We start from the raw sequence: 25945 nt of genomic DNA, 5'->3' as shown, positions 1-25945 counted from the left end.
AATTGCGGACCTGGCTGTGGGCAGATTCCCAATGGCGATTCAGGTAGGTTTTGTAACATACCTACAACTAGCTTTGTATGAAAAGTATCTAACCCTGTGGCAGTGAAATGTTATCTTACTGAAAACCAGAGAACTGATGCCAAGAAGTTCATTGGTTCTCCATGTTGAGCTTAATTCTGTAGTGATTGTGCGCTTTGGACCTTGGTGACAAGCGTGTGACATGTGGTCCGCAAGGAGATCTCCATCGAAGATGCTCTGTACTCATGAAGAATTTGCATGACATAGATGGAGTGTGAGAACACTCTGGGCTAGAAATGTCTTCACCACCTTTTAATAGCCTTAATATAAAATATTTGTGGAAGATGTGTGTAGGTCAAGGTCTTGAGTTGCCTCATTGCCACAGATGGCTGTGGAGGCCAAGTTATTGGGTATTTTTAAGGCGGAGATTGACTGATTCGTGATTAGTAAGGGTATCAAGGGCTATGGGGAGAAGGAAGGAGAATGGGGTTGAGAGGGAAAGGTAGATCAGCCATGATTGAACAGCAGAGTAGACTCGATGGGCTGAATGGCCTACATCTGCTCTTACGACTTGCCAGCTTCACAAAAAGTATTGTCAGGATAATGCTGTGCTGAAGCTGATATAGATTTTGGTGGGATTTTCCAATGATGTGTTGCCAGTGTCACAGCTGCCAGCATTAAGGAACATACAACAAATCAGCTGTTACTGAATGAATGGATTCTCCAGTGACGGGGGGGTGGAGGGGGAGAGAGAGAGAGTGGAGCTGGAAAGCCTGTTGAAGAATAGTAACCACAAGAAATATATTTTCTGTGCATGTGGTACTGGAGACCTCCAGAGTCCTCGAGTAGGAATGTAATAGGGAGGAATTGCAGATGCTAATTTATACCAAAGATGGACACAGTGCTGGAGTAACTCAACGAGTCAGGCAGCATCTCTGGAGAAAAAGGATAGATTGGACGTTCATTTCGGGGTCAGGACTCTTCTACAGTTTACCATTTGGGTAAAACCCCCTCCCCCCGGTGCAGCACAGAGCAGCAAACTGTGAGAAATGACAAACAACCACAGCAGTGTGGTATGGTCCAGAGACCACAAAGACGAGAGTCACTGTGACCGTAATCTCTCTAAACAAAGCAGCCATAGCATATGAAGCATATGTGTGAGGTTGTATTTGTAGTCAGAGGACTGCACAGGTCTCAGTGAAGGAAGTGGATGTAGCTTGAGCATTGTGCCTTTAAACTTCTCTGTCTCAAGCGAAACAAGACTCGTAAAAGCTGATGCTGCTGCACCCGCTGAGTTCCTCCAGCATTTTTGTCTAAAAGCTGGTTGTCTTTTTTTGGATGATTGTTTCTCAGAGCAACAAGGTTGAAAATTGTTTCTGTGTAAGATGAAGGACATTGTTGTCCAGGTGATACAAATGGGGGGGGGGTCTGAAATGTCCAGATAGTTGAATGCTGGCAGTTAGGGGGGGAAACCCACCCCCCCAATATTCTGCACCTGTGAGAGGCTGAAGATGGACATTGCTGGAAATCTGAAATAAAAAGCAGTCTGAAAACACCCATTCATTGAGACAACATCTATGGAAAGAGAAAAAGTATTAATGTTACATGTGTTTGTACTTGCATCAAAACTCCTGATGAGTATTCCATCATTTTATGAGTTTATTTTAGCTTTCCAGCACCTGGATATTATTTGATTTTTAAGAGGTTACTAAAAAATGACAGGACAAAAATTACTTTTCTGCTAACACTGAAGTAGAATTTAGGTAAGTGATTCTTCTGTCCATTCTTTGCCTGGGCTCTTACCCAATTCTGTAATCATCATCAGAATGTAACCACTATTAATTTGGAGGCACTCTGCGTCCTCGTTTGTTGTAAGATTATCATCAATTTTGTGGACAGATACAACATACCTATCTTTCTTAGAATGCACAGACATCTCACCATAATGCCATAATACCATAGCTGAACAGTTTAGGTGGAATGAATATATCAAAAAGTTAAGCTGAAAAATTATTGGATGTCACAATGTTTGCATGCATTGATCAAAGGGTTCAACCACAATGGATCCACGGAAAAGCTATGAATCAGACCTGGATAAAAATGTCTCTTTAATTTTAGGCCAATTCTAGAATATGACAAAAATGCACAGCAGGATGCAATTGTTCCTCAGTTTGATATCCGCACGTTAGCCGACTGACCTTTGCTCTCTGCTTTTATCCGAATGTTTTGAATGTTTCACAGAACACGTGTATCTGGTGTACAGTTTTCAGATCACATAAACAGAATACAAAAATAGTACATTACTCCATCTAAGTGTAGAGTCACACTGAAGGTTTGGCGCATGTGCAGGGGGATGTTTGTCCGAGAACATATAAACACAGAGATACATGAGAAAATTGAACTAAAACAGATGAGCCTGGAACTTTCGGCAAGCAAAACCAATTTGGTAAGTGAAAGGCATAAGAATAGAGTTGCTATCACATTTTAGTATTCAGGGTGTCAGTGATTTGTGCATGTTTCAAGTCTGGCCTTGTTCAAGGCACTGTAATACAGCCTAGTTTGTAAACTATGAAACAAGACTATTTCTTGGCTTTTGTGTGCTTCGTTAGTCATTGATACCAAGATAATTCAATTATGTAATTAAAATAAACTTATCAATTGCTAGTCTTAATCTTAGTTTAAATTGTATTGAATTACCTGCTAATGCCAATGATTGGGGAACATGCATTAATCTAACATGGAGTTGAAGAAAAAATTGGGAAAATCTAAAATTGGTTGCACCAGGTTTATATACTGTATGTTGATTGAAAAGCATGGAGAAGGCATTACATTTGACTGGGATACCTTCCAATCCTTTTTTGTTTAACTTTTTTGATATATTAATTTCACCTAAACTGCTGGGCTAAGAGTTGATGTATGGTGAGATGTGTGAGTACATCTAGGGGAAATAAGTATGTTGTATTATAACATCTATCTGTGCACAATTGATGATAACCTTATAACAAATTACAGGTTACATAGTCGTTATGATGTTGCCTCCAGATTAAAATGATAGTTACATTACATTGTTCCAAAATGTTTTTTTTAACCTAATTTTTTTCCACCACCTAGCCCCTAACTCTTAATCCATGCAGTTAGTGAGGTGCAGTTACATAGGCAACATATCTGAGCAAATGACCATTCACTCCTGTATTAAAGAAATAATCTGCATTGGTCGAGCACTTTTCTCAACACCAGGCAAGGCACAGTTACAGTATATCTGTGAGGCAAATGATCAATCTCTGCCTTTGATGATATCGATTAAGTGATGTACGGTAGCCACAGAGAAATCACTAGAGCAGTATTCTTATTATTCTACTGACATATTAGCCCAGATCACATGCTTAATTTTCTAAGGTGGAGTTTCAGCATGCAACTTTCTGGCAAGAGATAGGAATAAAGTATGCTGAATGAGTAGACCATTCAGTCACCCTTCATCCAGGGTGACCTCTTTCAGTGATCTTCACCTTGGGCCAACTCCATTGCTGGGAGCTGCACTGATCATGGACTTGCTCAACTACAAATGGCCTTTGATTCTGTCAATCAGACATCCTGCTCAAATCTGTCAATGGGACATCCTGCTCAATCTGAATGCCCACATAAAAATTTCCATCTTGAATGCCCACATAGAAATTTCCATCTTGTGTTTGCTTCATGGTGGTTTACAAACTGTGATCCTAACCAATTATTCCACAACAGATCAAATCTCAATTGCCTTGACAATCCTTTCAATATTCATCATCACAGTGCTTCACCTCATCTCAAACCAGCTTCTTGCCAGAGTGGAGATAAGCTATATGACCAATGAATAATCTAGATTGCCTTAACTCCAGAACCAAAGTCACCCATACTTCAATAAATGAGCTGCTGTGCACTGACGATATTTGTGTGTAAGTGCCTTTGGAGGATATACTCCAAGTTACCAACAATGCTTAGTTATGCAGCACAGAAACAGGCCCTTCAGCTCAACATGTCCATGCCAACCAAAATGCCCCATCTAAGCTAGTCCCATTTGATTGCATTTGGCCCATATCTCTCTAAACCTTTCCTGTCAATGTATCTATCCAAGTGTCACTTAAATGTTGTTATTATACCCCTTTCGACAGCTTGTTCTCTTCACCCTTTACCCTCTGAGTGAAACGTTTGCCCCTTGAGTTTGTATTAAATCTTACCCCTCTCACATTAACCTATGTCCTCTGATTCTTTCTTCCCTTACCATGGATAAAAGACACTGTGCATTCACAATATCTATTCCCCGCATGACTTTATACACCTCTGTAAGATTTTCATTGAGACATTTGAGAGAATGGACTGTACATCACAATATCTTTGTAAAAGTCCTCTATCAGCCTACCCTGTTTTTAAAGATCAATATATCAAACCCAACAGAAATTCATATCCTCAAAATCCTTCTGAGACTTAATGTAGAAACAAACATGGAGAGTAAAGAGAAGTTGAGGTCCTTTGCAGGAGTGAGTCTGAAGAAGGTCTGGACTTGAAACGTCTCCTATCCATGTTCTCCAGAGATTGTGCCTGACCTGCTGAGTTATTCCAGCACTTTGTTCGCTTCTGAAACTTGCTGTACTTATACAGGCATATTGTAATATTGGAGAGATGTCAACCTTCCAATTCAGAATCAATGAACCAGGCCAACAACCCCAGTACTCAATCCATCGGTACACTTAGCTGGCTCTGTCAGGCAGGCCAATCTGACTATCAAACTCCCAATACAGACACTCAAGACAAACTCCTAACACAGATACAGAGAAAAGGTACTGAACAGGAACTTTGGATCTGTCATCACTAAGGAGGACACAAACAATCTTCCTGATGTACTAGTGACCGGAGGATTTGGGGTGACGGAGGAACTGAAGGAAATCCACATTAGGCAGGAAATGATGGTGGGTAGACTGATGGGTCTAAAGTTTATCGTGGACGCATTGGTGATAATTTTCCAATGTTCTATAGATTCAGTATTAGTTCCGGTGGATTGGAGGATAGCTAATGTTATCCCACTTTTTAAGAAATGCGGGAGAGAGAAAACAGGGAATTATAGACCAGTTAGCCTGACATCAGCGGTGGGGAAGATGCTGGAGTCAATTATAAAAGATAGATTAGCCGCACATTTGGATAGCAGTAACAGGATCGGTCCGAGTCAGCATGGATTTACGAAGGGGAAATCATGCTTGACTAATCTTCTGGAATTTTTTGAGGATGTAACTAGGAAAATGGACAAGGGAGAGCCAGATGTAGTGTATCTGGACTTTCAGAAAGCATTTGATAAGGTCCCATTAAGGTACTTGATAGGAGAGTAGTGGGCAAAATTAGGGCACATGGTATTGGGGGTAGAATGAGCGGCTGGGCTTGTATACTCTGGAGTTTAGAAGTAGGAGAGGGGATCTTATTGAAACATATAAGATTATTAAAGTGCCTGTCCCACTGCGGCGATCTAATCTGCGAGTTTAGACGAGTTTGCCCTCGACTCAAACTCGCAGCATGGTCAACATGTGGTCCTAGGAGGTCCTATGAGGTCAATGGAACTCTCCTTCATGCTTGAGGGAAGTTCCCAAATACTCGCGGCCTCAGTTAGGTCGCGGAAAAATTTTCAGCATGTTGAAAACATTTCCGCGAGTAAAATTTGGTCGGCATGGTTCTTTGTAACTGTTAGTACAGTGGAGTGGTGTCCCTATTTAGTTACGGGCAGTCGAGGGCAGCCTTAGGCAATCTCCTTTGCTGACCGGGCATTTTGATTGGCTCATTGGAGTTTTCAGGACCAAGGAAAACCAACCGGTAGGTTAAATGCCCGCTAAACTTTATTCTTCTTCTTAAAGGTGTCTCCCCCCCCTTCTCCTCCCTTCCCCCCTCCCCCCACCCACTCTCTCCCCCCCACCTCTCTCCCCCCCCCCCTCCCCCCCCCTCCCCCCCCCCTCACTCTCCCCCCCCCACCCCTCTCCCCCCCCTTCTCCCCCCCCCTCTCCCCCCCTCTCTCCCTCTCTCCTTGTCTCCCCCCCCTCTCTCCGTGCTCTCTAAAGTACTTACCGTACAGTATGCAGCCGTCTTTTACCTTCCTCTTCATCGTGGGTGTGAATTTCAGACAGCGCTCCCCCACTTTCCCTGGCCCCCGCCTTTGCGTGTGTGCGTGTGTGTGTGTGTGTGTGTGTGTGTGTGTCGGTCGATCCAGCTCGCGGTTTCATCGCTGACGGTCGATCCAGCTCGAGGTTTTCCAGGCGAGTGCCCTCGAGCTTGAAGGTGGAAGACACTCTTCTTAATTCACGGATTAGGTTGCCGCAGTGGGACAGCCCCTTAAGGGTTTGGACATGCTAGAGGCAGGAAACATGTTCCCGATGTTGGGGGAATCCAGAACCAGGAGCCGCAGTTTAAGAATAAGGGGTAAGCCATTTAGAACAGAGACGAGGAAACACTTTTTCTCACAGAGAGTTGTGAATCTGTGGAATTTTCTGCCTCAGAGGGCATTGGAGGCCGGTTCTCTGGAAACTTTCAAGAGAGAGCTTGATAGGGCTCTTAAAGATAGCAGAGTTAGGGGATATGGGGAGAAGGCAGGAACGGGGTACTGATTGTGGATGATCAGCCATGATCACGTTGAATGGCGGTGCTGGCTCGAAGGGCTGAATGGCCTACTCCTGCACCTATTGTCCATTGTCTAAAAGACTCAAGGATGTTCTCAAAATCTCATTGAGTAAGTGCAGTATCTCCACTGACTTCTAGAACTTGTTGATCAGTGAGTGTTCAAAATTGAGAAATATTTTTAAGAATAGTAATGAGCAGGCAGAAGCCCAGCAGTTCTGAATTGCAAAGTTTGCAAGTGAAAAGTCCAAATGACTAATATTGGCTGCTGAACTTTTGCGAAAATGACCATTTGGCTTGATTGCTGTCAGTCTTTGGCAGACATAGCCGAAGATAAAAGGTTTAGGAAATCTTGTACTTCATGTGACTTTCATAGGCTGTCTGCATCTATTGGAATATATTTAAAACTTTTTCCAGCCTTTTATACAATGTCGATTTATATATTTATTTCCATCTCACTTTTGTCCTTTTCCACACCTTCTCCTCCTAAAGATTGTTAACAATGCCATTGCTGTTTCATGCCCTTAAACTAAACTGAACAATTCCAGATCTAGAGTGTCCAACATAAATGGGTAATAGTACTGGATTCAACAGTAACTGTTTAAATGGATCCAAGGCAAAAATACTGTAGATTCAGGATATCTGAAATAAAAATACTCTGCAGGTCGAACGACAGCTTTGGAGGGAGAAATAGATTTAATATTTTCGGTCAATAAACCTCTATCAAAACAATTAAAATGGTATTAAAAAATACTATTTACAGACATGTGACGAATGTTGATCATTGCTGCAAAGACCTGGAACAATATTCTTCTCCAACTTTTAATCTTCTCTTGGCTTTGTGTGGTCCACTTCTGATGCGTCACTTTTCTTCCTGAACTTCTGCATCTCTGGGGATAACTACGCACAGATATTTACTTTCAGGCAACAGTGAACATATATAGATTCTATTTTTTCTCACATTGCCATCAGTGAGAATCACATTGCCTTTTCCTTGCTTGTCCAAATCTGTCACAGTAAATGCTCACTCCCAGACCACAGTTGGCTGTGGAGGCCAAGTCATTTGGGTATTTTTAAAACAGAGAATGACACGTTCTAGATTAGTAAAGGTGTCAAACGTTGTGGGGAGAAGGCAGGAGAATGGGGTTGAGAAGGAGAAAGATCAGCCATGATTGAATGGCGGAGTAGACTCGATGGGTCAAATGGCCTAATTCTGCTCCTATGACTCATGAACTTATCTCTTGCTGTCATCACTTGTCATTACAGGTGGAAGTCTAGCTCTGAGGATAAACCAGGGTCAATGGCTAGCAACCAGGTCAGGCAGAAAATAGTCAAAATAGTTTGTGCATCTTCACATGAATAGGAAAGAGCAGTTTATTTTGAGGTAATGCCCCTTTGTTTTGTGAATATAAGGGACCATAGCTTGGGAAAAACTATGTTAAAAGCAGGTGAGGACAAGGATGAATCATTTAGCACGGGTGCTAGGTTAAATTTGGACTTTAGGGGGCAAAGTAATATTAATTACTGAGTGACCTCCATGCATGCTGCAAATTTAAACATGTGTTTTTTTCATTTTGTCACTTGAGCCTTCTGTAGCCTGTAACATAGATTATCACCTTGGAAGAAATCCATATGATTTCTAATTAAACAAGAAGTCCCAAACTTTTTTTCAAAAACCTGTTTACGTTTCTCTGGTAATATTACATCCTGTTTTGAAAGCATTGATTTCTTGTTAACTCCATATATCCATCTCTTCAAATCATTGTGATTATCATGTCAAAATGGTGCCAGTGGCTGGTTTGATTGTGCAGGGGGTGACACAGCTACGATGATCCCATCCTCAGCCCAGTTCACACAAGGTCTCGTTATTTGGCAGCTCAGACAGAGGACTCTGCCCAGTTTCTCATTTTCATCACCGAAGTTGACTGTAGTGTACCCTCTGCCAATCCAACTTAGTTCAGCCAATTCGGGGCAGATCCTATCATGATCTACATTATTAGATCCTATTAGATCTATTAGATCCTACATGGATCTTTCCTGCAAGCACATCAACTGCATGAACTCTGCACTGAGATGGTCAATGATGGAATTCTGAAGGGGAATATTTGGCTGAGGCTCTGCTGTATTTGGCCATTCCAGGTTTGTGAGGTAAGCCTGCATGTGAACTGCCAGCTGAAGAGCTACAGTTTGACATTCACAGAAGGATGTTAACCTTGGGATAGAGTTACGGAAGGAAAGTTAACTGTGAAGTTATTTCCTGACCTGTATAATCAATTTTTTATTTGACAGAAGAAACAGGAAAGATTTTACTTTTTTATCTTAACGCAAGTCAAAAAGCTCTCAGAAAATGATTCACTTTGAAGAGTTGTTACATAGCCAAAGGCAGCAGCAGTTTGGAATATAAAATATCTTATATTTATGCTGTGTGTTGAGGAAGAAGCATTAATAATTGGAAGACCTCGCTTCTTTCCAAAAAGTGCCGTGCATTTTTCACATTGTGACGTAACGTCCTCCCTTAGGGCCAATCTTATCCCAGTCACTGGCAGACAGGCTAGCAGAAGCCCACGATCATCACCATATAACTATATAACCATATAACAATTACAGCACGGAAACAGGCCATCTCGGCCCTACAAGTCCGTGCCGAACAATTTTTTTTCCCCTTAGTCCCACCTGCCTGCACTCATACCATAACCCTCCATTCCCTTCTCATCCATATGCCTATCCAATTCATTTTTAAATGATACCAATGAACCTGCCTCCACCACTTCCACTGGAAGCTCATTCCACACCGCTACCACTCTCTGAGTAAAGAAGTTCCCCCTCATATTACCCCTAAACTTCTGTCCCTTAATTCTGAAGTCATGTCCTCTTGTTTGAATCTTCCCTATTCTCAAAGGGAAAAGCTTGTCCACATCAACTCTGTCTATCCCTCTCATCATTTTAAAGACCTCTATCAAGCCCCCCCTTAACCTTCTGTGCTCCAGAGAATAAAGACCTAACTTATTCAACCTATCTCTGTAACTTAGTTGTTGAAACCCAGGCAACATTCTAGTAAATCTCCTCTGTACTCTCTCTATTTGTTGACATCCTTCCTATAATTGGGCGACCAAAATTGTACACCATACTCCAGATTTGGTCTCACCAATGCCTTGTACAATTTTAACATTACATCCCAGCTTCTATACTCAATGCTCTGATTTATAAAGGCTAGCATACCAAAAGCTTTCTTTACCACCCTATCTATATGAGATTCCACCTTCATGGAACTATGCACGGTTATTCCCAGATCACCACTAACATGGCATGGCTGTGGGAAAACACCCGCAGTCTGGACCGAGCTGAGGCCACGGTCAAATGAGCCAAAGCTGGATCCAATTAGTGGTGATTGGATCAACTCACCTGCACGTCCTACTCCTTACAAACCCATGTGCCCCAGCCAGAGGGAAGAGAATGGGATGAAGCAGGACAGAAGGAAAGGTGGAGAAAGAGGAAGACCTCATTAACTATGACTCTTTTCAGAGTAAGCTACTGGGATAAATCCAAGATAGCCAATGTCTCCTCAGTGATGATGAAGGACTACGCTCCTTTGCAATCCTGGTCCTTCGCGTCACTAGTGTCATTATTTAGAAATAAACTCTTATGTGAATTTATCCTACTGCAAGTGTCAGTGTGTAAATAACTCGTTCTACGCTTCCCCCCAGTCTAGTTTCAGTCAATAGATACTGAGTCAAGCACTTGCGCATCTAAACTTTATTTTGGAAAAACACAATAACAGTTCCCCACTACTATACCTAACCACCACGGGTTTGATCCTTGTATCTGCCTCGTCAAGCCTTCCTAGCCTCATGCAAGCAGAGACATTCCAAAAGGTCACGCAGTCCTAAGTGTTCTCCCAGAAGATCGACACAGGACCTCGGGGGAGTGGCCTTTTAGAGGCACCTGAACCTTGAGGGGCTGAACCACATGGGGGTGATCTCTATACAGTCCAATAACAGATATCGATTAACACAGTACATGATAGACATTTCCCTAACCCAATAATACAGTAAATACTACAATGTATCTGACAAAGTTTCTAGATGCAAGTTAACAGCCCAGAAGCCTTTACTCTATGTTAGTGTCCTGGTATCTCCAATTTGGCCAGAATTAACATTCCGTCCTTTTATCATATATGATAAACCATCATTTATGATAACCAAATGATCAGATAATCAAATAACCAGATATACATATGTGTGGCTATTCCATTCTCCATCTATTAACAACAACAAGATGATGATGTTTCTTCCCAGAATCTTTTCAAGCTTCCCGAGTTTTCGTGGGCGTAGCTTCACAATTTCCGTCTGATGAGTCTTCACCTCCCGAGTTTTCATGGGCGCGAATTCCATCCATCTGTGTTGTTTCCCATTCTTCCATCCCTTTCCATAGTTGAACCTATAACATGTAATTCTTGAAAAACTTGGGACAAAGCAAGTTACCATTCATGAACTAATGCTTTTCCATACATCCCACTGTAATTTTGTTCTGTCAATACTATCGCTTTTCTATTTCACCATAACTATCTCTATTATATTCTGCTACCATAACTATCTCTATCATATTCAAGGATCAACACTAATCAGCCCTCTCCGTATTCACACGATGTTCATTAATGTATATCTGATGATGATTTCTCATATAAATTTCAGCTGGGTTCAATCCAGATTTCCCTGCAGGCGTGACTCTTATTTAAAGCAGACCATGAAGAATGTCTGAATTCAACCAAATTCAGTCTCAGCCTTCAATTTAATATTTTAAATTTCAAGGTCTGTCTCACCCTTCTCATTCCACAGCTTTGTGGTCGATAACACAATTCCATTCCAATTCCTGTGGAATTCCTAGCTGTTCAAATTTAATCAATCAATTTCCATATGTGGTCAATTTCATCGGAAAGCTAATTAAGAAAGTCGAATCTAGGGACAATTTCTTTCCACCTTGATAATAGAAGCCGCTTTACTATCAAGGGATAAACAATTTTAGATCCACCGGTCAAATACATCGACTCTGATACCTCAACACCCGTTTCCTTATTCCTCCTTCTAATTCAATAGTACTTCTTCCTTAGTATGTTGGCTCAGCTCTCAGTCCATAGGAGTTCTTCCTCATAACTAATTTCTTTTTACCACTAAGTAACTCTTTCTAGTATGCTAACTCCGGTCTCTTAAAGGGAAGTCTTGCGGTTCACAATTCCTCTTTTTAACTAGTTCCAATTCCAACTCTCATGTTCCCTGAATAATTCTTCCATGTTACCAGATCTTCCCAAGTTCCATCCTTTCCTGATGTTCTCTGAATAGTCCTTCCAATCTTTGGCTGCCTGTCTGGGGATGAGACAATAACAATACCCAATTAATAATCAAACTTTAAGTACTCCGAAGCCAAATCTCACAAGTCAGTTCCAAATCTCAAACTTTAAAGTTCTTCCAATTCATCACCAGACAATTTATAGACTGAATTCAAAATGTTATCAATATTTTTCTAATAACTATAATTTAGGCTCAAAGTAGGTGTTTTGCCCCCAAACCATTGAGGAGTATCTTATTTTCAAATACAATTCAATTCTTGAAATTAGAACTTGCCCCAATAGTTGTCATAGGTTGTCTGTGTTTTTTTTAGGAAAGGTTGGATGGTGTTAATTTCCTTTCCTTCCCTTCACTGGTGTCAAAAGCTAGATGGGTGTTAACGTTGTGCACTAGGGTAGGTATCTTCTTCTTCTTCCTTGATGTTAGTTTCAAGAGAGTAGGGACACTGAGGAGCAGACTTCTCTATCTGTTGGCCTTCCCAGATGTGTCTTAAAGGGACAAGAAAGTATCATTTCTTTGTTGTTGGTCTTGTTTCTGGGGAGCTACCTTATCGGAGCTGTGTCTTCTGCCCATTCTCAAAGGTCCACACACTCTTTACCTCACTCCCCAGATAGTAGTATGCTGTAGATTATACTGTCCTGGAGGCACAAACTTAATAACAGGTTATTGATCATATTCACAATGGTTTAATGACTCCTATCCCTACTCCTGCGTCTCCTGCACAATTCATCTCTTCTCTCCCTAGTGCCTGTTTAGTTTATTTAGTCCTTATTCTCTTTGACACCAGCTACTGGGTTCCTTTTCTTACTTCCTTTATTGCCCCTTGATTTCTCTTCTGTTCTGCTATATTCTGTCTTCTCACTGGGAAATCCTTACTCCAATGACCTGATTGTGTACAGTTGTGACAAGCTCCTTGATTTACAATGTTCTTTGCTCTAAGGGGTTTTCTTGGGCAGTTATAAGATTGTTTAGAATTTTCTTTTATATGATCTTCAGTTCTTACTATGATCATACATCCAATTCATTTATTCTGGTAAATTACTTGAGGGGGTTCCAGAGTAGGGGTCATGTCCCCATGTCCACAATTCCTGGATGGGTTGGTAAGTCAGGACTGAGAGAATGGGTTGGTTTGAGTAAACGGTGTGTGACTTCTTGGTTCCTGACATTCGGGCCAGCTCTCTCTCTGTTCTCTCGGGTCCTAGTAGTCAAGAGCGGAACTCGCTATCAAAACATGGAGGGGACGGGGGACACAATTTTTTGGCGGCCACGCGTGCATGCGCACACTCACACACACATGCGCGAGGCTTCGGAGGCTCAATCCAGCGCTAAATGCAGCTCAACTCTGCCTGTCTCACCAGGTTAACTACAGCCCTGTCTGGACTGACGGGATACCAGTGCTGCTTCTCCGCGCTGGCCATATTTCCCGCAAGTCCAGGAAGGGCTGTCGGCTCACCTGGCGGGACAGGCAGAGTTGAGCTGGGTTTAGCGCTGTTTCTCTGTCTGACTCCCGACCAAAGATCCTATAGCGGAGGATCTTTGCTGCCGACCTCTCTGGCCACCCGTGGGGGGGTTGGGGGGGGTTACTCGGCAGGATGCGGGACAGCGCCGGAGACCCGGCCGGGATCGATCCTGGCTGCGGATGAAGCGCAGGTCTGTGCCACGTCTCCTTCCTCCAATTCTATCCTCAGGCCCACCTGCCCCCCCACTCCTCCCTCCTCCAATCATCGCGCTGAATCATTATGTCCCGCCCCCATTGCCTGCTGACCGAAGTCTCTATCGTCCAATCCGTGCCCTCGATCATCAGTCCCACCCCCACTGTCTCGCGGAAAGCAGAGATTTCACCGGGTTTTAAAATCCGGATTACAAAAACTTGGGGGCGATGTCCCCCACCTCTCAAAACATGGGGGGGGGGGACGTGTCCCCTCTGGCACCCCCTATGTTTTCCGCCCCTGCCAGTAGTCTCTTCCTAGTAGGACCTCCTATAATTCCTGGGATAACCATATAACCATATAACAATTACAGCACGGAAACAGGCCATCTCGACCCTTCTAGTCCATGCCGAACACGTATTCTCCCCTAGTCCCATATACCTGCATTCAGACCATAACCCTCCATACCTTTCCCGTCCATATAACTATCCAATTTATTTTTAAATGATAAAAATGAACCTGCCTCCTCCACCTTCACTGGAAGCTCATTCCACACAGCCACCACTCTCTGAGTAAAGAAGTTCCCCCTCATGTTACCCCTAAACTTCTGTCCCTCAATTCTCAAGTCATGTCCCCTTGTTTGAATCTCGGATCTCCAATATTTCTCGGATATTTCTCGGATATTTCTATATCCTCTAGGATCTCTAATTTCTTCATAATCCTGGTAATTCTTTCTTTGACCGCTCTCTCTCACTCGCTCCCTTGTCGGACAGGCTCGACTCCAGTGTCCTGAGGGTTATAACATTGATCAGATCTATACCCTCTCCAACCAAACCGAGGGACAGTCGGCTCTTGGAATGGCATGTCTATCCACGCTTTAAATTCCTCCTCCTCCTTATCTTCCTTCGAAGTTACTTCCCGTTTCTGGATTCTTAGTACGGGTCTCTGGAAGGATTTAGCTGCCGTTCAACCAGGTTGCATTGAAATGTGGACGTCTGTGGCCTGGGGATCATTTACACCTACTGCGAGATCTAATTCTAAAGGCGGAGTATGCAGCTTCCTACTAGGGAATTGCCTATGGGGAATCCGCTCTATACCCATATCGTCGGGAATTTGCTCTGATCGTATAATGTTATCGATGTCAGGATCAGCCACTTCATAGCCTCCTGAAAAGCTGCTTGTTCTGCACTCTAGGAAGGATTCTCTCACTTTCCCACTTGATTTCCCAATTAATTTTGGTACCCACTTCTGCGGAACCTTCCTTCGAGCTATTTGACCCCCCCACACTATCCTCTGCTGGTGAAGCAATCATCGGAGCTAGAGAGTCCTTTCCTGATTTTCCTACTTTGGTTTGAATTTAGTGGGGTAGTCAAAGATACCACTGACTCCTCCCGAGCACCCTGTTCGCAAGCTGCACATGGTATCTCCAAACTAAGAACATAAGAGTGCTGTGAGGAATGCTGTGACTCTACTCCGAAAAAGTCTTCCCACCCTTGCATATATTGGGCTTCTCTCCCCTCGAGGTCCACGCTTACTAAATTTAATAAGTTTGATTTTAGTCACCACCTCCCCTTTAAGAACCATGTTGATCATTTCTCTTTCAAAAGCTGATGTTCTCTCCTGCTCCTGTTGCTTCCAATATCTTCCTTCCCCTGTTCCGGAATGTCCAGAGAACGGCCAGTTCTCTCTTTTTCCATTCTAAACTTGAACGCTGCCCTTCTTAAAGTAGAAAGCAGAACGATTTATTTATTTACTTTTCTTTCAGTGAAGAACATTCTCCATATTTCAATAAGCTCGTTCCCTTCTTCACTGTTTTCATATCGTCTAACAATTGTCTCTATGTAGGTTATTCCTATTATTGATTTTAGCCTTTAATAGGTCCCCGAACCTTGAGGGGCCAAACCACATGGGGGATGGTCTCTATACAGTCCAATAACAGATATCGATGAACACAGTACATCATAGACATTTCCCTAACCCAATAATACAGTAACTAATGCAATGTATCTGACAAAGTTTCCAGATGCAAGTTAACAGAGATGAATTATGCAATATGTGCCTGGATATTCAAGAAACCCAGACAAGGCTCAACACTTAACCCAATCAACATCTAGTAAAGTCTGAAGAAGTCGCCATAGATGCTGCCTCACCCGCCGAGTTTCTCCAGCATTTCTGTCCACCTTCTAGCAAAGTAAAGCTTTGCAACAATATTTACAATGTGTATGTCTGGTTTGCATTCATCCAATCAGTTTCATGCAATTTGCATCTAATTTTAAGAATCTGCAGATGTTCCATTCTCTTCTTATATATCTTAAGCTGGCACGTTCTGCAGCTTGTCCCATTTTTTGTCCTATTTCTGCAGAGGGCACATTTAAATTGACCAAATGGCCTAGCAGCCCAGAAGCCTTTACTCAATTTTAGTGTCCTGGCATCTCCAATTTGGCCAGAACCCATACCTACAACCCATGGGCTCCTCACTACGTTTACAGAGCAGGATGTTGTGGAAATATTTTTACACACGTTTGAATTGACTGCTGGAAAGAACAGTAGGGAATTGAAGGCAATATCTCCAAGTTTGCGGATGACACTAAGCAGTGTTAGCTGTGAGGAGGATGCTAGGAGACTGCAAGGTGACTTGGATAGGCTGGGCCAGATGCAGTATAATGTGGATAAATGTGAGGTTATCCATTTTGGTGGCCCAAAACAGGAAAAGCAGACTATTATCTAAATGGTGGCCGATTGGGAAAGGGGGAGATGCAGCGAGACCTGGGTGTCATGGTACACCAGTCATTGAAGGTAGGCTGCAGTTGCAGCAGGCAGTAAAGAAAGCGAATGGTATGTTAGCTTTCATTGCAAAAGGATTTGAGTATAGGAGCAGGGAGGTTCTACTGCAGTTGTACAGGGTCTTGGTGAGACCACACCTGGAGTATTGCGTACAGTTTTGGTCTCCAAATCTGAGGAAGGACATTATTGCCATAGAGGGAGTGCAGAGACGGTTCACCAGACTGATTCCTGGGATGTCAGGACTGTCTTATGAAGAAAGACTGGATAGACTTGGTTTATACTCTCTAGAATTTAGAAGATTGAGAGGGGATCTTATAGAAACGTACAAAATTCTTAAGGGGTTGGACAGGCTAGATGCAGGAAGATTGTTCCCGATGTTGGGGAAGTCCAGGACAAGGGGTCACAGCTTAAGGATAAGGGGGAAATCCTTTAAAAACCGAGATGAGAAGAACTTTTTTGACACAGAGAGTGGTGAATCTCTGGAACTCTCTGCCACAGAGGGTAGTTGAGGCCAGTTCATTGGCTATATTTAAGAGGGAGTTAGATGTGGCCCTTGTGGCTAAGGGGATCAGGGGGTATGGAGAGAAGGCAGGTACGGGATACCGAGTTGGATGATCAGCCATGATCATATTGAATGGCGGTGCAGGCTCGAAGGGCCGAATGGCCTACTCCTGCACCTAATTTCTATGTTTCTATTTCTATGTTTCTATGTCTATGTTTCTAGTAGCAGTGTCACAAGTGGATGCACATGTTGGCTCCGTATCTTCGTGGGGAGGCCCAAAACTTATTTTTTTGCTGCCCCGTTCGGTCGCAGATGACTACAACACCGCCAAGGCAGATATACCACAACGCCTTGGCCTCCCCCTTGTGGTTGCAGCACAGCAGTTCCATGAGTACATGGACTACTCTAACAAACCTCTCTGAGGGGTGAGACGGTGAGAGGGAGAGATCCCAGAGACAGAGAGATCACAAGACAGAGATCACATGGAATGAGAATGTGGATGGGCTTTCCCACTTTCATGCCCTCCCGTTGGGTCTGTTCCAAATCCCGTTCTCCCTAAGGACCGCTCCATTCCTCATTGCCAGCAGACAAGACGGAAGAAGCCTATGATCATCACCACTAACATCGCTTGGCTGCTGGAAAGCACTGGCACTCTAGACCAAGCTGAGGACACAGTCAAATGAGCCACAGCTGGATACAATTAATGGTTATTGGACCAACTCACCTACAACTCATCAGCCTTACTCCTCACAAACCCAGAAGCCCCAGCTGGGGGAGAAAGGGAGAGATGACTCAAACATAGTAACAGGAGTAGAATTAGGCCATTCGGCCAATGGAATCTAAGCCGCCATTCAATCATGTTCTAATTTCTGCCTCCTAATCCCATTTTCCTGCCTTCTCCCCTTGACACCCATTCTAATCAAGAATTTGTCTATCGCTGCCTTAAAAATATCCACTGACTTATCCTCCACAGCTGTCCGTGACAATGAGTTCCACAGATCAACTACCCTCTGATTAAAGAAGTTCCTCCTCATCTCCTTTCTAAAAGAGTGTCCTTTAATTCTGAGGCTACGATCTCTGGTCCTAGACTCTCCCACCAGTGGAAACATCCTTTCCACATCCACTCGTCTATGCCTGTCATTAGTTGTTATTAACTGTGCCTCTTTTTGCAGGCTTAGAAGAAGCCTGACTCCTCCAGCAGTTCCTCTTGAGGCTAGAGTGAGCTGCTGAGAAAAATCCAGAATACCCAGTGCCTCCTCAGTGATGACAAAGGACTATGCCACTGTGCGGAGCCGAACCTCCTCATCAATTATTGTCAGAAACAAAGTATGCTACATGAGTTCACCGTACTAAGAATCTCAGTGCAGTCATTGTCAACCTGGCGTCATGACCGACACCACAACATCTACTCTCTCCAGAACAGTTCAACATCTCGCCCGAGTAACTGCACTGTAATGTCCGTAAACCCTACTGAAATAGTGAGCAAGAGTATAAATTCCATTTTTGATACTGTCATGAGAAGGATAGCTTGGCTATGGAGCAGGTAGGGCCAGGTCACCGTAATTCTGCCTCTATTTAGGTGAAACGCAGGGCCGGATTTAGATGAAGAGAGGCCCTAGGCTATTCCACTTGTGAGGCCCCACCCATTCCCCCACCCCCACGACGAGAGGAAGATGGAAGAGTCCACCAGATGTGCAGCCGAGCGTGGCCATGAGATAAGGGCTGAAAAGCTGCGCTTTTTATATATTGCCAGTGCTAGTGTCGAGTTATCAACTTAAAACACTATTATTCTGAAATGGAGGGCAAGGAAAATTACTGAAGTGTTGTTTAGAGACTACAGTGGGTTGTGACAGCATATGTAAGAAAGGCCTATGACAAAAATATTACACACCAGGCCCGTACGAAGCTTTTCAAAAAGGGGGGTGGCATGGCAGGATTACAAAAATTTGATGTGAAATAAGTGCACGCAGTGCATATTACAAGCGAGAAGCTCAAAGACCCTTGCGGCCGGGGTCCAGGGCCTGCTTAAAATTAAAATAAAATACTGTAAGTTTTTGCAGTAAAATAAAACCTTTTTTTAGAAAATGTTTTGTGTGTTGATTTGATTGCCTATTACTGTTCGACTGTGTTAGTGTGTGCACATTAAAAATATGATGCAAAATGAGTCGCAAACTATGGAATACATATTTTTCAGTATTGTTTTCAAGGAAAAGAAAACAGGTCCAATTGTTTGATATTATTCATATGGAGGAGAAAATATAATTGCTCTAAAACCTACCTTAATTTTGCAATCTCACTAAAGATAATCCCCCTTTCCCTCTCCCCGCTCCTCCTTCCCCCTCCCTCTCCCTCGACCTCTCTCTCCTTCCCCGTCTCTCTCTCCTCCCCCCTTCCCCTCTCTCTCTCCCCCTTTCTCTCTCTTTCTCCCTCCCCTCACTCTCTCTCCCCCCTCTGTCTCAACCACCCCCCCCTTTCCCCCTCTCACATCCCCTTCCCCTCTCTCTCTCTCCCTCCCACACAGCGAGGCTCGGACTCCGTGCCGCAGACACCGCAGCCCCCCCCCCCCCCCCCCTCCCACGGCCCGGAGAAACGGGCACCCGCAACACAATATTGTGTTGCGAAAAGCACCTGGTCCTGATGGTATACCCGGTCGTGTTCTAAAAACCTGTGCGGACCAACTGGCGGAGTTTTTACGGACATTTTAAACCTCTCACGTCTGAGGTCTGAGGTCCCCACCTGCTTTAAAAGGGCATCAATTATACCAGTGCCCAAGAAGAGTAAGGTGACGTGCCTCAATGACTGTCGACCAGTGGCACTAACGCCGGTGGCGATGAAGTGCTTTGAGAGGCTGATCATGGAGCAAATCAACTCCTACCTCGACAAAAACCTGGACCCACTGCAGTTCGCTTACCGCCACAACAGATCAATGGTGGATGCGATCTCGCTGGCCGTCCACTACGCACTGGACCACTTGGACAACAATATCTCATATGTCAGGCTGTTATTCATCGATTACAGCTCAGCATTCAACACAACCAAACTGGTTACCAAACTCGCAGAACTGGGTCTCTGCGCATCCCTCTGCAACTGGATCCTCAACTTCCTCATCCACAGACCACAGTCTGTTCGTATTGATGGAAATGTGTCAGCCTCGATAACAATCAGCACGGGAGCACCTCAAGGCTGCGTGCTCAGCCCCCTGCTGTACTCACTCTATACCCATTACTGCGTAGCCAACCACAGTGCGAACTCCATCATCAAGTTCGCTGACGACACCACTATTGTGGGGACATATCACTGATGGGGACGAGTCAGAATATAGAAGGGAAATCGAGCAACTGTCCATATGGTGCCAGCGCAATAACCTGGCCCTCAACACCAGCAAAACCAAGGAACTGATTGTGGAATTTGGAATCAGTTATGGATTGTGTTCCAGATTCCAACCTCTTTTTGTGGGTAAAGCATTCCCCTTATCTTAATGATATGCCCTCAAGATTCTCTATCAACTATCCTATCTATGTCCCCCATCATTTTGTATACCTCCATTAGACTGCCCACTCTTAGACTCCCTTGCTCCCAAGAAAACCACTGCAGCCTCTCCAGTCTGAGCTCTGGAAAAACATTATCCCAATCAGCAAACTAATCAATCTCTTCTGCATCCTATCCATATTTTTGAATATGGTGCAACCACCAGAAACTGTACACAGCATGGACTGAAGCTGGAAATCACAATATTCTAACATGGAGAGCTAAGATGAGACTTAATGAGCATAACTGTACTGATCTGAATGATGAGATATAGTTGTGTACCCTGGAATGGTACAAGAAGAGCGTGTCTGGAAGTAACTGATACAGCTATTATTCAACCTGAAACATTAACTCTATTTCTTTTTCCACCGATGCGACCTGATTTCCAGCATTTTTTATTTTTATTTCTTCTGAATTTATTACTTCTGAATACAAAAACATTTTTTTAAATGGAAATCAAAATACCAAATGCCCATTTCCAATATCCTACTTGATTGCTCTTGTAATTTATAATGTTTGTGATAACTAACCCTTCGTATATGCCGTAGTAAAAAAAATCTTGCCGTATTTGGCAGAACACAATTTGTCCTTGTGATACCGATTTGAAGGGTCGAGAAATTGATTGGCTTAGAATGTATTTACTTTACAAAGTGTAACATTGTTGGAATGATTTCTGATTCACACTGAACTAAACTTGCAGTATGAATCAGAGCCATGGCTTGAACTGGCTCTGAAGTGGAGCCAATCATGTCCCACCATGTGCTGCAGAGTCATGGCACTTCAGTTAGACACTGCAAGGAACGTAATTTCAAATGGCAAACCGTCCTTCAGAATAGGACGACATGGAGTAGAAAAATCAAGGGGAGGGGAAAATGTTTAATTCTTGATGACTTGTAGAAGTTAAAGTAACTGCTTTTGAGGGTATGTTTAGCACAATTCTCATCATTGTGTCCTAAATGTGTTTAGTACTATTAGTTGAAAGAGCCTTGCCCCTGCTTACCTTTGTTATTAAAATTGCTAATACTATTTTTTCCTATAACTGCAGATTGTTCAGCAACAATTGGAAGACTTCAACAATGGCTCCTATAATAGTTGTTTATGACCTGTCTTCTGTAAGAACCTTGTGGGAAGGAAGAATAATAAAATACAAAGAGCGGCAAAGAAAAGAGAAGGATAGACAGGAGAAAAGTGCATTAGTGAAGTAAGTTATCTTTTGTTGTTCACTTCAAAGCAAACTGTGCAGAATTCTATTCACAGCTGCTTAAGCAATGTTCAACTGGTTTTGTTAAATAAATTCAGTAGCGACATGTTCATGATCGGTGTCACCAACAAAACATATTTATTTAAACCTCTTCCTCTCCCCACTCCCCTCTGTGTTTCACACTCTCCATGACTCTCTGGGTTGTTGATCCCTCCCCACCCATCCCTCCCATCCTACACCCTGTGCGTAGGGGAGAGGGTAGGGCTGAAGATGTCCTGGTTGGGTCGCTCCTGGGCCTGGCCAAGCTGGCCATCCGCGAGTCACGGCGCCAGACGGTGGAGGGCTCTACCCGAGCCGGCTGCCTGCCCCTTTTCCGGGGATACGTCCGTGCCCGGGTGCGGATGGAAAGGGAATACGCCCTGTCTACGGGCACCCTGAGGGAGTTCCGTGACCGCTGGGCACCGAGTGGGGTTGAATGTATCCTGGACAAGGATTGCAATATAGTTGTTTAGCAGTTACTTAGCATATTTGTTCGTCTTGTATTATGGTGGTATTTTGTTTTATTGTATTGTAAATACTATTTTAATATTTGAATAAATATTTTTGATTGGAAAAAACAAAAACAAAAAAAAAACCACTCACATCCCCATTCACTTTCCCCTGCAACTGGAGTAGGTGTGACACCTGTTCCTACAAGTCCTCCTCCACCACCACCATCTAGGGATATAAACACCCCGTCCATGTCAGGCAGTGATTCACATTAACGTCCTCCAATCGTGTCTATCACATACAGTACTTTTGAGGTGACCAATGCCAAGTTGGCAAGACCAAGTGCAGACGAGGCAACTAATTTGCCAAACACCTGTGCTTGGTTTGCAATGACCATCTTGAGCCTCTGTTTGCAAAAAACATTTCAACTCCCCTCCACACAGCAAACATCTGCGACTCACAACATGAACATTGAATTCTCCAATTTCAGGTCATCTGCATCCGCCGTGAGGCTTTCTCTCGCCTTCTGATCTGCCCAGATCTTCTTGCAAACATTTTCTTTCCAACTCCACCCCCTGTTACTCAGTTTCCTTCCAGTCCCTCTCCTGGCTTCATCTGCTTATCACACACAGTTAACCCACTCATTCATCTTGCCTTCTCTCTCCCCACTATTCCCAACTGCCCACCATCTCACCCTTATCTGGCTTCATCACCTTCCTGTCTTATCAGATTTCAAATCTACTCTCTGTTGTCTCCCACTTATGACCTCCTCTGTCGCTATCTCTATTCCCCCTTCCCATCCCTGGCTCCCACTGCCCAGCAGCCCCTCCTGGCCTGGATACACCTATCACTTGCCTCACGCCCACCACAACGTCTTGCTGTTATGATTTTAAACTTGCGCTGGTTCATGAAAACATTACAAAAAGTCTCTGCCTTATTTGATCATCTTTTATATAAGGATCAATGAGGAGTGGACACAGAGGCTTGAACATAGAAGAAGAGCCATTAAGAATTACATTGAGCAGAATCAAGGTGTAATGAATGGTGAAGTGCACGTTCGAATGAACCATGTAAACAGCACTGGAAAGGACACTCACCTCCTAGACTTCCTGGAATTGAAGAAGAATACTATACCTAAGGACAAAAGATTTATTTTTGAACTGCAAGGAATGGATTGGAAGGTTTGTGTTTTACCCAAAATTACTTCCTATTGGATGATAGATTACATTTACTTATCCAGCTGCCAATATAGCAATGGGAATAGGAAAATAGGAAAATCAAATGAATCGGGATTAAAGACTCCAGCGAGCGGGGTAAACTGAATCCAGTGTTTAGTACGTACTTGATTCTGTATTAGCCACCATAAAATTACACTGAACATTTAAATGTATATGCAAACTCGCACACAGACAACCTATTTAGGAAAAAAGAACATTGTGTCATGGTAACTGACCTGTCAAATAAAATTCTGCAGTCTAAAGAAGGGTCTCGACCCGAAACATCACCCATTCCTTCTCTCCAGAGATGCTGCCTGTCCCCCTGAGTTACTCCAGCTTTTTGTGTCTACAATTCTTGCACAGTTGGTTCAGAGTAGAAGAGATGTAGTTTCTTAATATTGTTGATGCTACATTTTGTCTGTGTCAGATGATTTGCATGTAACCATAATCGGATGGGAAAAGTAATGACCAGATATTTGGCTCTAGCAACAAAATGAACAAGTCAACGAGGAACTATACTTGCACTCTCACCTGATTTTGCAAAGTCAGATCATTTGAAATAATTTGAAAGAACACAATCCTCGTACAGAGAACATATTAATAAGGGTAGTGAATGGGAGAGGAGACTCAGCAACATTAGGTACTATACATCCAGGGAAACCGTTGTGAAGATTTAAATAGATGTGGATATTTATTGTTGGATTTGGGGTAAATTTCCACATTCATAGAGCTGAAAAAGTATTGTGGAATATTTTTGATATTTTTCAAATGCAACCATTACATAATAATTAAAAGCAAAAGCTGAAAACCAAGTACTGGAGAACACAGCAAATCAGGTAGAGCCTGCGGAGGAAAATTGACAGATAATGTTTAGGATTGATACTCTTCTTCAGACTGATGAAGTGTCCTGACACAAAATATCGTCCGTCCATTTCCCTCCACGGGTGCTGCCTGACCTGCTGTGCTCCTCAGGAACTTTTTTTCTTGCTCAAGATTCCAACACCTGCAGTCTCTTGACTCCGTTTTTAAAAAATCGGATATTTGTGTGAAACAATACTGAGCAAAGTTACTTATTTGTATTCTATGGGCTTTCTGTTCCATTCGCTTACCACACTAACCACTTCCAGGAGATGAACCAATGATTTGTGCCCAAGTCATTGCTAGAGAGACTACAGGAAATGTTTTATGACATGATTGCATCTTTCTTTATTGACAGGAACTTCCTGAATCATTAAAGGAGAAGACACATCTCAGAGAGTGGCATATTAGAAAACAAGCATTGAAATCATTCCATCATTCATTGTCATGTTCCAGGATCTGATTGTGATGGATTTATCCAGGAATTGGATCAGGGAACTTGAAAGTTGAAATAGGTACAGATTCATAATGTTTTGATGAGAAACTGAGCTTGAATTTGTTATTAATCCAGGTACATTCATATTCTGAATGCCTGTCACTTTAAGGGATACGTTTGCAATTTAACACAAATTAATAATTTATCTGTGGTGTATCTGGACTTGAAGGCTTTCGACAAGGTCCCACATAAGAGATTAGTATACAAACTTAAAGCACATGGCATTGCGGGTTAAGTATTGGGGATAGAGAACTGGCTGGCAAACAGGAAGCAAAGAGTAGGAGGGTAAACGGGTCCTTTTCACAATGGCAGGCAGTGACTAGTGGGGTACCGCAAGGCTCAGTACTGGGACCCCAGCTATTTACAATATATATTAATGATCTGGATGAGGGAAATGAAGGCAATATCTCCAAGTTTGCGGATGACACTAAGCTGGGGGGCAGTGTTAGGTGTGAGGAGGATGCTAGGAGACTGCAAGGTGACTTGGATAGGCTGGGTGAGTGGGCAAATGTTTGGCAGATGCAGTTTAATGTGGATAAATGTGAGGTTATCCATTTTGGTGGCAAAAACGGGGAAAGCAGATTATTATCTAAACGGGTGCTGATTGGGAAAGGGGGAGATGCAGGTAGACCTGGTTGTCATGGTACACCAGTCATTGAATGTAGGCATGCAGGTGCAGCAGGCAGTAAAGATAGCGAATGGTATTTTGGCTTTCATAGCAAGAGGATTTGAGTATAGGAGCAGGGAGGTTCTACTGCAGTTGTATAGGGTCTTGGTGAGACCACACCTGGAGTATTGCGTGCATTTTTGGTCTCCAAATCTGAGGAAGGACATTATTGCCATAGAGGGAGTGCAGAGAAGGTTCACCAGACTGATTCCTGGGATGTCAGGACTGTCTTATGAGGAAAGACTGGATAGACTTGGTTTATACTCTCTAGAGTTTAGGAGATTGAGAGGGGATCTTATAGAAACTTACAAAATTCTTAAGGGGTTGGAAAGGCTAGATGCAGGAAGATTGTTCCCGATGTTGGGGAAGTCCAGGACAAGGGGTCACAGCTTAAGGATAAGGGGGAAATCCTTTAAAACCGAGATGAGGAGAACTTTTTTCACACAGAGAGTGGTGAATCTCTGGAACTCTCTGCCACAGCGGGTAGTTGAGGCCAGTTCATTGGCTATATTTAAGAGGGAGTTAGATGTGGCCCTGTGGCCAAGGGGATCAGAGGGTATGGAGAAAAGG

At 43.3% G+C, this 25945-nt stretch overlaps 1 pseudogene; it reads left to right on the top strand.

Moving 5' to 3' along the window:
- Nucleotides 1–1972: 1972 nt before the first annotated feature.
- Nucleotides 1973–24722, top strand: LOC129694209 (leucine-rich repeat-containing protein 2-like; annotated as a pseudogene).
- The last annotated feature ends 1223 nt before the right edge of the window (nucleotides 24723–25945 follow it).

This window comes from Leucoraja erinacea, chromosome 3 (assembly GCF_028641065.1).
Source record: "Leucoraja erinacea ecotype New England chromosome 3, Leri_hhj_1, whole genome shotgun sequence".
NCBI classification, from domain to species: Eukaryota; Metazoa; Chordata; class Chondrichthyes; order Rajiformes; family Rajidae; genus Leucoraja; species Leucoraja erinaceus.
This window is presented reverse-complemented; position numbering and strand designations above follow the sequence as displayed.